The sequence below is a fragment of the Bos mutus genome, chromosome 1, assembly GCF_027580195.1.
Source record: "Bos mutus isolate GX-2022 chromosome 1, NWIPB_WYAK_1.1, whole genome shotgun sequence".
In the NCBI taxonomy this organism is placed as follows: domain Eukaryota; kingdom Metazoa; phylum Chordata; class Mammalia; order Artiodactyla; family Bovidae; genus Bos; species Bos mutus.
Window position 1 is genome coordinate 5,669,578 of NC_091617.1, and position 14,027 is coordinate 5,683,604.

Sequence of the window (14,027 nt, forward strand, 5' to 3'; positions counted from 1 at the left end):
AGTGTTGGTATAAGTAGCAGGCAAGCACGACCCTGTGGGCCATCCAGCTATCATTCGCCCCCCTCGTTTTCTAACCAAATCCTGACTGTGCCTACAAGTCTACTCCACCTGAGGGCGTGCGTTTCTGGGGGTAACAAACCCTAGTCCCAACCTAAGACGAATCACAATCCATTTCAGCCAGTCACTGTGGTCCCCTTCCCTTGACACTGACTTGTTTAGACATAAATTTATGCAATGCTGACTCAACAGAGGAGAGGCTGGGGTGGCATCTACTATGAGGTCTTTGGGAAAGGCTTTTATCACTGATAGAGAGACATCACAGGAAAAAAAAAAAAAGGCTTCTTCCAAGAAACTTAGTCATACTTACATGTACACTTGAACTTGTGGCAGTCATCTTGCAACCTTAAGAGGAACTAGCCGTGGGCAAAATAAACATATATCCTGCATTTTCAACTTTTTCTCACTGACCTTACTTTTAAAAACATACACACACAGACACATCTTTCTGACCCAACCTCCCCCTACTAAAACCGCTCTCTCTTCTCTACTCTTCTCAAAAAAGCTATCAAAACAAGCTGTTTCCTCCCCTAAACTATGCACTCATCATTGACATTCCTAGGCTTTTTAAATTTTCCAAAACTTATGCTTCTTCTACCCTACATTTTCAAGGCACATTTGACATGTTGCTATTTTGGCAATGAACACACGCTACAGTAATGGTTTGCCCTGCAGATTATAATCTCTGAAAACACTGCCAATATCTAGAAAAGTTCCTGGCATATAAAGCACAAATATGTGTTTCATAAATGAAATGGAAATCCAATGCCTAACAGACAGGCATATCCCGAATGTTGAAATGAGTGTAGCAACCCTACAATCTACAAGCACCAGAATATGCCTTTGTGTGTGTTAAGCTGGGAAGAACAACAAATGCACAGGAAAACAAGAGAGCAAAGTGCCTTGAAACCTGAAGACACAATTCTTCTTTACTCTCCAGGAATCAGAGGGCTGGTCAGAGTTAACTCAGTAGCAGAGGGGAGGGCGTTTCCACACCCTGAGATACCATTGGTATCTCAGAACCAATGGCGGGAAGGCGTGCCAGGATCTGGGTGACTCTGCCACTGGTCAGCTCTGCTGCCAACCTGCGCCAGGGAGGAAGCCCTGCTGCCAACCTGTGCCAGGGAGGAAGGGGCGTCCCAGCCCTCCCGGGGCCTGGAGCTGGCAACGCATCTGACCAGTGACAACGGGCACACCTCAAAGGCCAGCCGCGCACAAGCACACACACACACACACACGCAAAAAAACCAAAGAAATACATTAGAGCTTAAACTGTACTTGCAACAGTCCAAGAGACAAGGAAGCAGGCAAAGTTGGTGGAAGTTCCAGATTCAGCCCTACCCAGCACCTCCTTTGGTATGACAACTAGGAATGAAGGGATGTAAGCAGAGAACTCTACTCAGTTAAGCAAAAATGCTTTTCTACTTCAAAAGTCACTTCTGAGTGTGAAAGAACTGATTAAAAGAGCAATGGCTTTTTTCTTACTTCCCTTTCTAATTTTAGTAATAAATCCTATCTAGAAGGCAATGGCACCCTACTCCAGTACTCTTGCCTGGAAAATCCCATGGATGGAGGAGCCTGGTAGGCTGCAGTCCATGGGGTCCTAAGAGTCGGACACGACTGAGCGACTTCACTTTCACTTTTCACTTTCATGCATTGGAAAAGGAAATGGCAACCCACTCCAGTGTTCTTGCCTGGAGAATCCCAGGGGCGGGAGAGCCTAGTGGGCTGCCGTCTATGGGGTCCTAAGAGTCGGATACGACTGAAGTGATTTAGCAGCAGCAGCAGAGGAGAGTCCTGGGCCATGCTGGGCACACTCCTCAGAAAAACAGTAAATAAAGAGACACTAGATATTTTTCAGTAGTCATGTATGGATGTGAGAGCTGGACCATAAAGAAGGCTGAGCACCGAAGAATTGATGCTTTTGAACTGTGGTATTGGAGAAGACTCTTGAGAGTCCCTTGGACTGCAAGGAGATCAAATCACTCAATCCTAAAGGAAATCAATCCTGAATATTCATTGGAGGGACTGATGCTAAAGCTGAAATTCCAATACTTTGGCCACCTGATGCGAACAGCCAACTCATTGGAAAAGACCCTGATGCTGGGCAAGACTGAAGGCAAAAGAAGAAGGGGACGACAGAGGATGAGATGGTTGAATGGCATCACCTACTCAATGGACATGAGCAAGCTCCAGGAGATGGAAAAGGACAGGGAAGCCTGATGTGCTATAGTCCATGGCGTCACAAAGAGCTGGACACAACTGAGACTGAACAACAAGATACTTTGAAAATGAAAAGTGTCTTGGACCAAGATCTGACAACCACAGTTTATAATACAGTTCAGTGCAAAATGCTAATGAAATCAGTGATGAAATTACTGATCAAATGAAATTACTGATCTTACCAAACCCCACTTACTCCAAAAAGACAACCTAATCATTGAAACCTAATCAATTCATTGAAAGACTAATAAATCTTTTATAGCTGCCCATTTTATAGCAAACTCTCTGAAGGACAAGTACGTCTCCTCACTGATTTAACTAAATTCCAAAAGATGCTGGCACACTTTAGAGGAGAATAAGGTATTAAGGATATGAAGATAGCAGCAAGTAGGAAGTGAAGTGGATGGGTCATATCATTCCAACAGGGTCCTAGGAGGTCACCTCCTTAGGCAAAAACATCTCCCTTGTGAATCCTAGAGGCTGACCAGTCAATAAAGAGAGAGATCAGTGTGTGTGTTGGGGAAGAGGAAGGCAGAAGGAGAAGGCAAGACATTCTCTATACACATACCATGGTTAGTCTATAACCTTAGAGGTGGGATACTGCCAACGTCCAGGCAACAAACAAATGGAAAAAATGACCCCATCATATAAAGTGCTTTTTAATGTAATTTGACTTTAATGGGGGATGGGGAAATGGAGTGCAGCTGACCACAATGACTAAGATCCAATCTAAGAAATGACAAAGTAAAAATGACTTTACCAGATAGTACCTGGGGGACTGTTATTTCCTTACAAAAATATCCTTTCATTACTAAGTTTCCTAAGCCATTAAGAAAATGACTTGCTGCTAAGTTGCTTCAGTCGTGTCCAACTCTGTGCGACCCCATAGACGGCAGCCCACCAGGCTCCCCCGTCCCTGGGATTCTCCAGGCAAGAACACTGGAGTGGGTTGCCATTTCCTTCTCCAATGCATGAAAGTGAAAAGTGAAAGTGAAGTCACTCAGTCGTGTCTGACTCTTAGCGACCCCATGGACTGCAGCCTACCAGGCTCCTCCGTCCATGGGATTTGCCAGGCAAGAGTACTGGAGTGGGGTGCCATTGCCTTCTCCGAAGAAAATGACTTATGTTTATTTTTTAAAAGGCCATGACTTGCACAGAGCTTCAGCTGCATGGAGGTAACATTCTCTAAACAGTGTCAGTACTGAGAAAGGAGCCAGCAGCCCGCTGACTCCATGGCAGGCCCGCTGTGCTTCTAGGACAGTCATTAACAACCAAGATCCTGGCAGTCGCTCTGTCTTTGTTCCTTACATTTGCTTGGGGACAATTTTTATGATGCTATTAATATTCTCTAAACTGGCCCTGATCCTCAATAACACAAAGGATCGGTTCTAGAGGAGTGATCATATTAAAGGAGAATAGTAGCCAGACAACCCAAATTATATTTTGCCCAATCTAATCCTAAGTCAATTACAAGGACAAAGAAGTCACAAGATAAATTTTCTTTCTATCTTAGGAGATGAACTAAAAGAATGATTTAAATCCAGCTGCTTCCTCAATCCTCACACCCATGAGGGAAACAGAAAGCAGAATTCTCAATGATCAAGAGTTTTAATTTGGTACACATTTCAAGTAACTTAAGAGTTTAGCAAACACTGTTTTTTCTTTCACTCTTTCGAAAATTCCCAATTTCCAAAGCACAGAACTAAAATGAATCCACATTATACCACCAATGCAGCATCTGACAGTTTACTGAACACACACAGCCAAACCACATTAAATGTTCCATGGAGACAAAATAGAAGACATATATCATTATCAGTAAGAAACTGACACATTCTAGTCAAAAGGATGCTCAAAACCTTTGACATGACCTTTCTGAACTACTAATAGATGCAAGAAGCTATGTGCTAAATACATCCACTGTTCATCATGGATACCTCTCTATATTAATACAGGGACGTCATTTTTTAAAAAGTACACCACCTAGATGTAACTAACTGGCAGGTAAATTTACATTGCAAATGTTCACGACATACAAGCAGTAAATGAGAATCAATATTAATAAATCAGTTCTGTCTTGATGTTAATAAGCAGGAAGAGACCGGACAGGTTACTAACCTGCCAGACCACAGCGTCCTCAACCATAAGGGGAGGAATAAATAGATTAGATGCAGGATGGCAGGTGTTTTCATTTATTAAAAAGCCAATTCCAATTAACTGTAATAACAGCCTCTAGAGCATTTGGCTGAGACTGTTTAATCGGCTGATCTCTTTAATAAAAAGCCATGTCCTGTGCTCCTTGCCCTCAGAAGTGGTCTCTGTTTGAGATGCTGCTAGCGATTTGTCAGGATGTTCACTTGAGCTGTTTTCCCAGTAGCAGCCACGAGTGGCACACCCACGCGCTTCTCTTCAATCTCTCCTCTGATCAATGGTTGAAAGCAGCTCAAGGAGGCGACAAGACAGGACTGTAACCAAGTATTTCAATGAACTAAAGAACAGACGATCACAACCAACCATATTGATGTTTAATGTGGAGCCAGCACTGTTCTAACCACTTAACACATATTAATGTACTTAATCTGCAACCACCTCTATGACGCAGATTATATTATCATCATTCCATTTTACAGATGAGAAAAGGAGACACGACTAAATGAAGTAACCTGTCTGAGGCTTCATGGCAGGTAAGTAACAGAGCAAGAACTTGACCTTCAGCAATCTGGCTTTAGGTGACTCACTGGCAGTAACTCTGCTTACTGCTTCTCTGTCAACTGTACAGTGATCAGACCCACCACTTCAGTTCTGTCAATACTACGGCAGCCAGAAGCCCAGGTTTCACGGTGGGTGTACGGCTCTATTTTATCTGCAGTCATGAAACGTTTGCTTTCTCCAAGGGGCCTGGATCCAGGCAATTAGTGCTCAAACTACCCATACCTTGGGCTTGGGCAGATTACCTTATTTGGCATATTTTTTTTAATTAAAATAGTTTCATAAGTCATCCATTCCACCACATAAAATACACCATTTAGTAGTGCATGCGTGTACTAAGTCATGTCCAACTCTTTGTGACCCACGGACTGTACAGCTCTTCTGTTCATGCAGATTCTCTAGGCAAGAATACTGGAGCGGGTTTCGATTCCCCTCTCCAGGAAATCTTCCCAATCCAGGGATCAAACCTGCGTCTCTTATGTCTCCTATGTAGAAGCCTCAGGAAATCGAGTTTAGGGTTAGGACGATTCTCCCATTAACAGAACATTGGTCAGAAAGCTGGGAGGAAGAGATAATTCCTTAAACCTAAGTCTTGGAGAGGATAAGCATTGTGATGAGAATCTCTGACAACTGGCCATTTTAAGGGGTTTTGTGACCATTATTCTCAACATCATTTCTCACAGTACAGGAGTGCAAAAGGCATATGGCCTACAAGATTTTAACTGAATGGTAAATACTCACCATCCCCCAGCATGCCTAGAAGGCTGATTTTCTGAGTAAATCACATTCTCCTAAGGGGAGAAATGCCACTTTCCAAGTGATCTGCTCAATATGTAGTCTTCTTAATCCTTGTTAAAGGGGCCCCTTGTAAACTTGGCCCCCTAAAAATGCAGACTTTGAGGAGTAACAGCACAGAGTAATTGTTCAAAGAATGTGTTACATACAAATTATACTGCAGTGTGCAGATTCTTTTCCGGTGGTCCCATTATACTCTTTCACTTATTACTACACTTCAGATCCTATCCATGAAACAAACCAACCTCCTGACTTGTCTCCAAATTCAAAATACATGGTATCATAGGTAATGGGCAACTCTGCATTTTTTGTTCTTTCCATTCTCAACATCAACAGTGTAATGATGAAATAAATGTACCCTCAAGCTTCTAAATCTTTAATATACAGGATTTTTAAAAAACCACATGTGAAATAATTTATATTAATTAAGAACATCTGAAAGAATGATAGCTTTTAAGAGGAAATCACAAGTTTAAAAAAAAAAAAAACAAACCCTAGTTGTTGAAAGAGTACTATTGGCAGTGGTTAACAAACTATGTTCCCAACGGTGGGGTTTCGGGGGCGGGCGGGCGGGGGCATGCAAAAAATCTACGTTATAAAACATGCATGTACTACTGTTAGTCTGTATCTTGAAGATTAATGTCTTTCTTATTTTATAGAAGTGATGTTTCAAAAAAAACCAAGGGCTTATTGTTTTCTTCCAAATGAATCATCTGGCACCCACCTTAGAAGCCCAAATCCTAAAAAATTCATGATTTCTAATCTCTTCTAGTTGCAAACGTAAAGGACCATTTTCCACTACAAAATATCTTAAATAAAAGCCCATCAAAAAGAAAAAAGATTCATTCTTGTGACCACAGATAAGGGCCAGCTGCTCCCAGTTCACATTCCCCATCCCTAAACTTTGTAGACAACAGGGACTGTATGCTTGGGTCTCGGGCGTTTTTTAAAGCAAGAAGTAATGATCCAACTTGGAAAGACACCAGCGTCATCACTCCTCAGACAATAAGACAGACAGCCATATGGTTTGCCTTCCATCAGTCAGCACTTTCTAGACTTGACCCACAGAGACCTGTTAATTCCACCCACGTTCTCCTCTCCGCCACCGGAAACTACTACTGTGTGCCTGAAAAGCCACGGTCCATGAAAAACCAAGAGGCAGGCTCCTTCGGCGTTCTCCTAAATCTTTATGAAGGACAGATTAAGCGCGTTTTCTGAGATGTATACACCACACAACAGCAAAACCACAGGGAAACAAAAAAAACCCTGAGTGCAGTAAGAGAAATGAATATTTCTGTTACAGTACTGTTGGGAGGTGACTCCTAGCTGCACATTTCTTCCTCTGTTTTAGCTCTCACTGGCACAAACTTCTTAGGCAGTAGGTCACGAGGCTGCTCTGTGTTTAAACACCACCTCAGCATTAGTTGGCCGCTTCCTAAGAGTGCTGGCACCTCACCCACTGATTACCTGCATCCACTCACACACAACCCCAGCTTCAGGCCTCTGAGGCAACCCTTCTGGAGTGCTCCTTGGCCTTTTATAGTGGAGGCATGTGATGAGCGTACCGGCACCAGCTGTTCCTAATTACCTCTCCGGCTGGGGCGAATGACTCAGCAGCCCAACTTTCTTTTTAAGGAGTCATTTACCTTGCGAGCCAACCAACAAACGGAACAATGGTAAAGCACTTGACACGGCTATAGGTTAAACAACAACAATCACGCACGATGCCAGGCTATCACTTAAACCAAGGCGGTCCTACAGCAGGCTGACACCAGGTGTCTCCCCCACCCCCACCCCGCCCCGTCCCCAGGCTTCCCTAGTGGTTCAGACGGTAAAGAATCTGCCTGTAAAGTGGGAGACCCAGGTCCGATCCCTGGGTGAGGAAGATTCCCCTGGAGAAGGGAATGGCAACCCACTCCAGTATTCTTGCCTGGAGAATTCCACGGACAGAGGAGTCTGGCGGGCTACAGACCACGGGGTACAAGAGAGTTAGACACGACTGAATGACTAACATCTTTCTTTACTCCAAAGGTTGAAATAGGAAGCCTTTTCCAGTCCAGCCAGCCCTTGCACCACTACCCAAGACCAGGAAGAAGCCAGCCGGCCTCTTCCCACTTCTCTGCTTGACCATGTGAAGCGCTCAACCGCGCTCCGTCACTCGCACGCCCGGGTGTTTCCACCCCCTTTACCATTCGGAACTGCAGCCGGAAAGGCAAACCCCTCCTGGCTACAAAGAGTGTCAAAACACAGGAACCCAAGATCTAGCCCTCCACACCCGATACTGACAGAATTCTCGCCCAAAAGACAAGGCGTCCCTACAAAACAGCCTTTGTTCCTCCGAGAGTGACCTCGCAGCTTGTTTCCCCCCGCCCCCGCCCCCACGCAATTTCTTCCACAATGACTACTACGCTCTACCTCGGAATCAGCCCGAACCCAACGCTCACTTTGCACAAAAGCCTTTCTGCACGATTCTACTCAATGACACAAAACTGCCGCGCAAGGACGCGCGAGCGACGGCACTCGCCTGAAACACGCACAAAGCTGGCGTCTCTACGAGCAACTCCCACTCTCACCCGACTGTGGGAGCCTTTGATTACAGCGTGCTGAGCAAAACTCCCAACAAAGAGGGTGGGGGGGTGGGTGGGGAGGTGATCCTGGGATCCCCTGGGGGCTCCCCCCAAACCAGTCTTGGCGAAACCCAGCCAGCTCCTCAAGGTGGTGGTTGTGCTCCAGCCACCGACTCGGCCTTTCTGAGTCCGCGATTACACGCGCCACCTACACCCCCCGGCTCTCCCCCACCAGGCTGGGCAGACGGGAGGCCGACAGCTCGCGGGCCGCAGCGGCCGAGGGTGGGCGGGAGAACAATACGAAGCCAGGCCGGCCGTGCGGGCGCTGCTGAGGTGTCACAGCCGGGCACACCGCGCGCGGCATCAGGGCGGGGGTGAGGTGCGCCCGGGAGGCGGCGGAGGGCACCCCCCCCCCAGCCCCGCGGCGCCGGGTAAAGTACAGAGCCGGCCCGTAAACAGCGGCGCTGGCGGCGGCGCGCGGGGCCGCTCGCCCCTTCCGGCGGACGCGGCCCCTTCCAGGAACCCGAGCCCGAGCCCGAGCCGCCCCGCGCGGGCCCCGCTCAGAGGCCCCCCGCGCCCGCCGCCCAGACCCAGTGAGCCGCCGCCCCTAGTCCTCCCCTCCGCCGCCACCCCCGGATCCGCCCGAAGACCGCCGACGGCTCCGACCGCGCGCCACCGCCCCGCCGAACGCTCCCGGCGAACGGCGCCCGGGACAGGAGAGCCACTCACCACAGCCGAGGCGCGGCGCGGCCCGACTGACGGCGGCGAGCGAGCCCGACGGGCCGCGCGGGCAGCGATCAGGTGACTCACTCCCTCACGGCGGCCAGCCGCCCCCTCCGCGCCCCACCCCTCCCTTCGCTCCTAAGCCGCGGCTGCCACCGCCCCGCCCCCTCCCGGTCCCGAAGCCCCGCCCACCCACTTCACGAGGCCCCGCCCCGTAGGCCAACCTCACGAGGCCCCGCCCCTCCCGCTCCTGCGCGCCTAAACCCCGCCCTCCCGAAAAGCCCGCCCTGTACGCCGGCCGGGAATCCCGACTCTGCGGATGCCTGCAGCTCGCTCCCTGCTGCCAGAAGCCCACCCGACGGGAATGCAGGGAGGGACCGTACGCGGGTACCGGGCAGGGCAGGGTAGTCTAGCAGGCGATGGTGTCTTTGCAACCTCCGCGGACGGCGCCCCTTTGCAGGCACAGCCCGGTGTCTGAACGAAAAAAAAAAAAAACACCTGAGGACCATCATCTCCTCCTTTCCTGCTTCAAGAGGAAAGGAAAAGCCTGATGGCCTGCTCGCTCGGAGTGTTGCCTGGACACCCGGAGTCGAGTGCCAGCGGACACCAGGAGGGGAAGACGAGCGCCGGCCCACGTCCCTCTCCCCAGATCAGACCCCATCAGAGGTAGCTTCTGGCAGCACGCTCCTCTGCCTTCTCCTGGGTGTGGCAGGGGGCCCAGGTTCGCAGGTATTTGAGCTTTCTGATAAAGACGCGTCAAATGCACCCAGGGTTTTGTAGAAAGCATCTGGCAGCCCTGGTGTCTGACAGAGAAAACAACAGCGTCGGCTAGCAGGTGTCCCCTTTACGCCGTGGCTGCCAGGAAACTTGGAAACGGGTTCAGTGTCCTAGTGGTGTCAGCCAGCTCATCTCGGTCCCAGGTCAGACATCCATCTCTTCTGCTGTTTATTCTGGTGTTTATCCAGTTGTCGGCTTTAAAATTAAGTTCCCAGTCTACTTAAGCATCTCTGCAGTTCAAAGCACTAACTGTGGGCAGAGACGCCCACCTGGCAAAAAGCCTACACTTACCAATCTAACGGGAGACCCGAGTGTCCCTTTCACTGTGCCGATCGGTTGGAGGCCGGATCTTGGGATTTTGCGATCGGCTTTTGATTGTTGAAACACAAGTCACTGATGGTTGGACAGCATCAGCGCCAGGCGGAGAAGGCAATGGCACCCCACTCCAGTACTCTTGCTTGGAAAATCCCATGGATGGAGGAGCCTGGTGGGCTACAGTCCATGGGGTTGCTGAGAGTCGGACACGACTGAGCGACTTCTCTTTCACTTTTCACTCTTATGCACTGGAGAAGGAAATGGCAACCCACTCCAGTGTTTTTGCAGCACCAGGAGGTGGAGGCTTTTTCTGGGGTAGGAAGGAAGACAACTCTGCACCTCCCAGTGCAAAAAAGGCTGCCAAGTTAACAAAAGTCAGGTATTGTCACTTTCGTGACTACATTTGTACTCACAGACTGAGACTGAGGGACATTTGAGTTATATCCAAAATACACGAGAAAATGACGAGTGAAATTGTGCAGAGTCCAAGGGGCGAAGTGGTTGACTGTAACCTAGAATTTGGACAGGAGGTGACATCTACATTGAAGAATAGGCCCCCATAAGCTAAGGAGGGAAGACTGTATGCAACAGTCTAAAGGGAGAAGGCAGATGGCATTTCAGGCTGCCTGAGTTTGTGCATGCATGTGTGCTAAGTCCCTGACTCTTTGCCACCCTATGGACTGTAGCCCGCCAGGCTCCTCCATCCATGGGGTTCTCCAGGCAGGAATACTGGAGTGGGTTGCCATCCTCTTCTCCAGGGGATCTTCCTAATCCAGGAACCAAACCTGCATCTTTTATGTCTCCTGCATTGGCAGGTGGGTTCTCTACTACTAGCGCCATCTGGGAAACCCTTGTGTTTATTTAATATTGAAATGGTAAGTAAGGTGAAAGGAATGTAGTCTCTGACTTGGGATGTTCACAACTTCTGATTTAAAAAAGGCAAAAATAATTTAAAAATAAACTATTAGTATAAGGATATATTGTACAACACAGACATATTTATTTTATGATGACAATAAATGAAGTATAACTTTAAAAATTCTAAGTCACTATATTATACACCTGTAACATATAACATATAATATTGTACATCAGCTATACTTCAGTTTTTTAAAAGGCAGTAATAGAGAAAGAAAGAAGACAATATTGGAGCAGAAGAACTTAATGTGACAGGGGCCAAATTGGTGAAAGAGGTGCTACTGGAATACCAGATTTAATGACAACCTAATTGGTTCAGTGTAGGGTCTGAGTAGGGAAAAATTCCTGTGGCTCCAAAAACCAGTTGGGGATTAAAAATGGCAAAAACTCTGTTGTCACTCTCTCCATCAAGAGGGGAATTTGTTTTCCAACCATTTGAATCTGGACTGATGCTATAACTGCATAGCCAGGAGAACACTGCAGAAATGATGCTCTGTTAATTCTGGGTTTAGTCTTTGGATTGGCATCTCCCACTTCCTCTTTCTTGGGACCCTCCCTCTCAGACAAGTCACCATGCTGTGACAAGCTCAGCATGGGACTTGTGTACCCTCTCTAGTCAATTGCCCCCAGCAGAACAACCAGGCAATTTGTTGTTTTTCAGTTGCTCAGTCGTGTTTGACTCTTTGTGACCCCATGGACTGCAGCACACCAGGCTTCCCTGTCCTTCACCATCTCCTGGAGTTTTCTGAAACTCATCACTCATGAGTCAGTGATGTTATCTAACCATCTCCTCCTCCGTTGCCCCCTTCTCCTCCTGCCCTCAGTCTTTCCCAGGCAGGCTACCGTCCATGTCTCTCAACCAGCCAATATTTGGTATCAAATGTGTCATGAGTGAGTCATCTTTGATGTTCTGTTCTAGTCAAGTTTAAACACGACTCCAACCCCAGCCAAAAACAAAACTAAAAAACTCCTAATAGAGTGCAATGAATTCATAAAAACTAAGATAATAAAATGATTGCTGTCTTCAGCCACTAAGTCTTGGAGTGGTTTGGTTAAGGAAATTGTCTGGTAATGGAGTAGAGCATGAAAATGTACTTAAATTTGTGAGAAAACTCACAAGGTCAGTGGTCAAGGCTGAGAGGAAAGTTCAAATAAATAAAACAGGAAATATGTAGAAGAGACTCATTTTAAACCTGTGTCAGTCTCCTTGATCTGAGATGACCCTTGAGATTCTCCTCAATTACAAATTAATTGTGCCCCAAAATTCCTTCAGTCTGCTGTGTTGATAGAATTAAGTAGAGAAATCCTTATTCTCTCAGAAATTAATGCTAAAAATTGTTCTTCACAAATATATACTGTACATATATTGTTGTTGTTCAGTCACTAAGACGTGTCCAACTCTTGACACTCAGGATGCCCTCTGCCTCTATCAAGTGAAGAAAGTAAAAGTGGCTCAGTTGTGTCCGACCCTTTGCAACCCCATGGACTGTAGCCCACCAGGTTCCTCTGTCCATGGGATTTCCCAGGCAAGAATACTGGAGTGGGTTGCAGTTTCCTACTCCAGGATATCTTCCCGACCCAGGAATCAAACCCTTGTCGCCTGCACTGGCAGGCAGATTCTTTACCAGAGCTACCAGGGAAGCCCAGCCTTTACCTGGAGCTACTGCCAAAGCAACATGATGCCAGGGCTGGTGCTAACCCTCCACCTTGGCTTGCCTCAGGGTGCTGCTGCTGCTGCTGCTGCTAAGTCGCATCAGTCCTGTCCAACTCTGTGCTACCCCACAGACAGCAACCCACCAGGTGCCCCCGTCTCTGGGATTCTCCAGGCAAGAACACTGGAGTGGGTTGCCATTTCCTTCTCCAATGCATGAAAGTGAAAAGTGAAAGTGAAGTCACTCAGTCGTGTCCGACTCTTAGCGGCCCCATGGACTGCAGCCCACCAGGCTCCTCCACCCATGGGATTTCCCAGGCAAGAGTGCTGGAGTGGGGTGCCATCACCTTCTCCAATGCATGAAAGTGAAAGTGAAGTCGCTCAGTCGTGTCCGACTCTTAGCAGCCCCATGGACTGCAGCCCACCAGGCTCCTCCGCCCATGGGATTTCCCAGGCAAGAGTGCTGGAGTGGGGTGCCATCGCCTTCTCTGAGCCTCAGGGCACACTGCTGTCCATTTCCTATCTGTTTCCTGCCAGTCCCCAGCTTTATTCACCAGGTCCAGTCTTGGGGATAACCAGAGTGAATATATTAAACACATATGAAGAAAGAATGTAACTATCAAAAAGAGGAACTCATCAAAATCTGAAGCCGAGAAGAGGGGAGCCAGAGACGCAAACACGGGCAACACATGCTGGCACTGGGGTGTGAGGGTGAGGGCGCGGTAACAGGTATCTCCTGATTTTCAAAAGTTCGCTTTATACCACTTTGATTTTTACAGAACACCTGCATGAGTACTTAGTTTTACTAACAAAAAGAAATCTGAAGAGGGTTTTTATTTTTATGGAAAAAAGTGAAAATAGCATTCAGCTTTTGTTTCTGGGAGAGAGGCATGGCAACCCACTCTAGTATTCTTGCCTGGAGAATGCCATGTACAGAGGAGCCTGGCAGGCTGCAGTCCATGGGGTCTCGAAGACTGAGCGATTAACACTTGGTTTTGCAGTGAGCCTTCGTAGAGGAAGGGCTGCCCTGGTGCCTCAGACAGTAAAGACTCTGCCTGCCATGCAGGATTTCCGGGTTCGATCCCTGGGTCCGGAAGATCCCCTGGAGAAGGGAATGGCTACCCACTCCAGTGTTCTTGCCTGGAGAATTCCACGGACAGGAACCTGGCAGACCGTATAGTCCATGAGGTCGCAAACAGTCAGACACGACTGAGCGACTAACACTTCTATTTTATAGAGGCAGCGCACATCCTGCTCGCCAAGAGTGGCGCCACCCAGCTCATCCCCTGAGA

The 14,027-nt window shown here is 47.8% G+C and overlaps 1 protein-coding gene across 5 annotated transcripts in view; it reads right to left on the reverse strand.

Moving 5' to 3' along the window:
- The window catches only part of BACH1 (BTB domain and CNC homolog 1), an 81,566-nt gene extending 72,356 nt beyond the window's left edge, over positions 1-9,210 (reverse strand). For 4 of the 5 annotated variants that reach the window (XR_011463604.1, XM_070367289.1, XM_070367276.1 and 1 more), the window contains exon 1: positions 9,081-9,210. The gene's annotated coding sequence lies outside the window, so the exon portion shown is untranslated. The remainder of the gene's footprint in view (positions 1-9,080) is intronic. The other variant, XM_070367268.1, reaches the window with a different exon arrangement.
- Between the last annotated feature and the right edge of the window lie 4,817 nt (positions 9,211-14,027).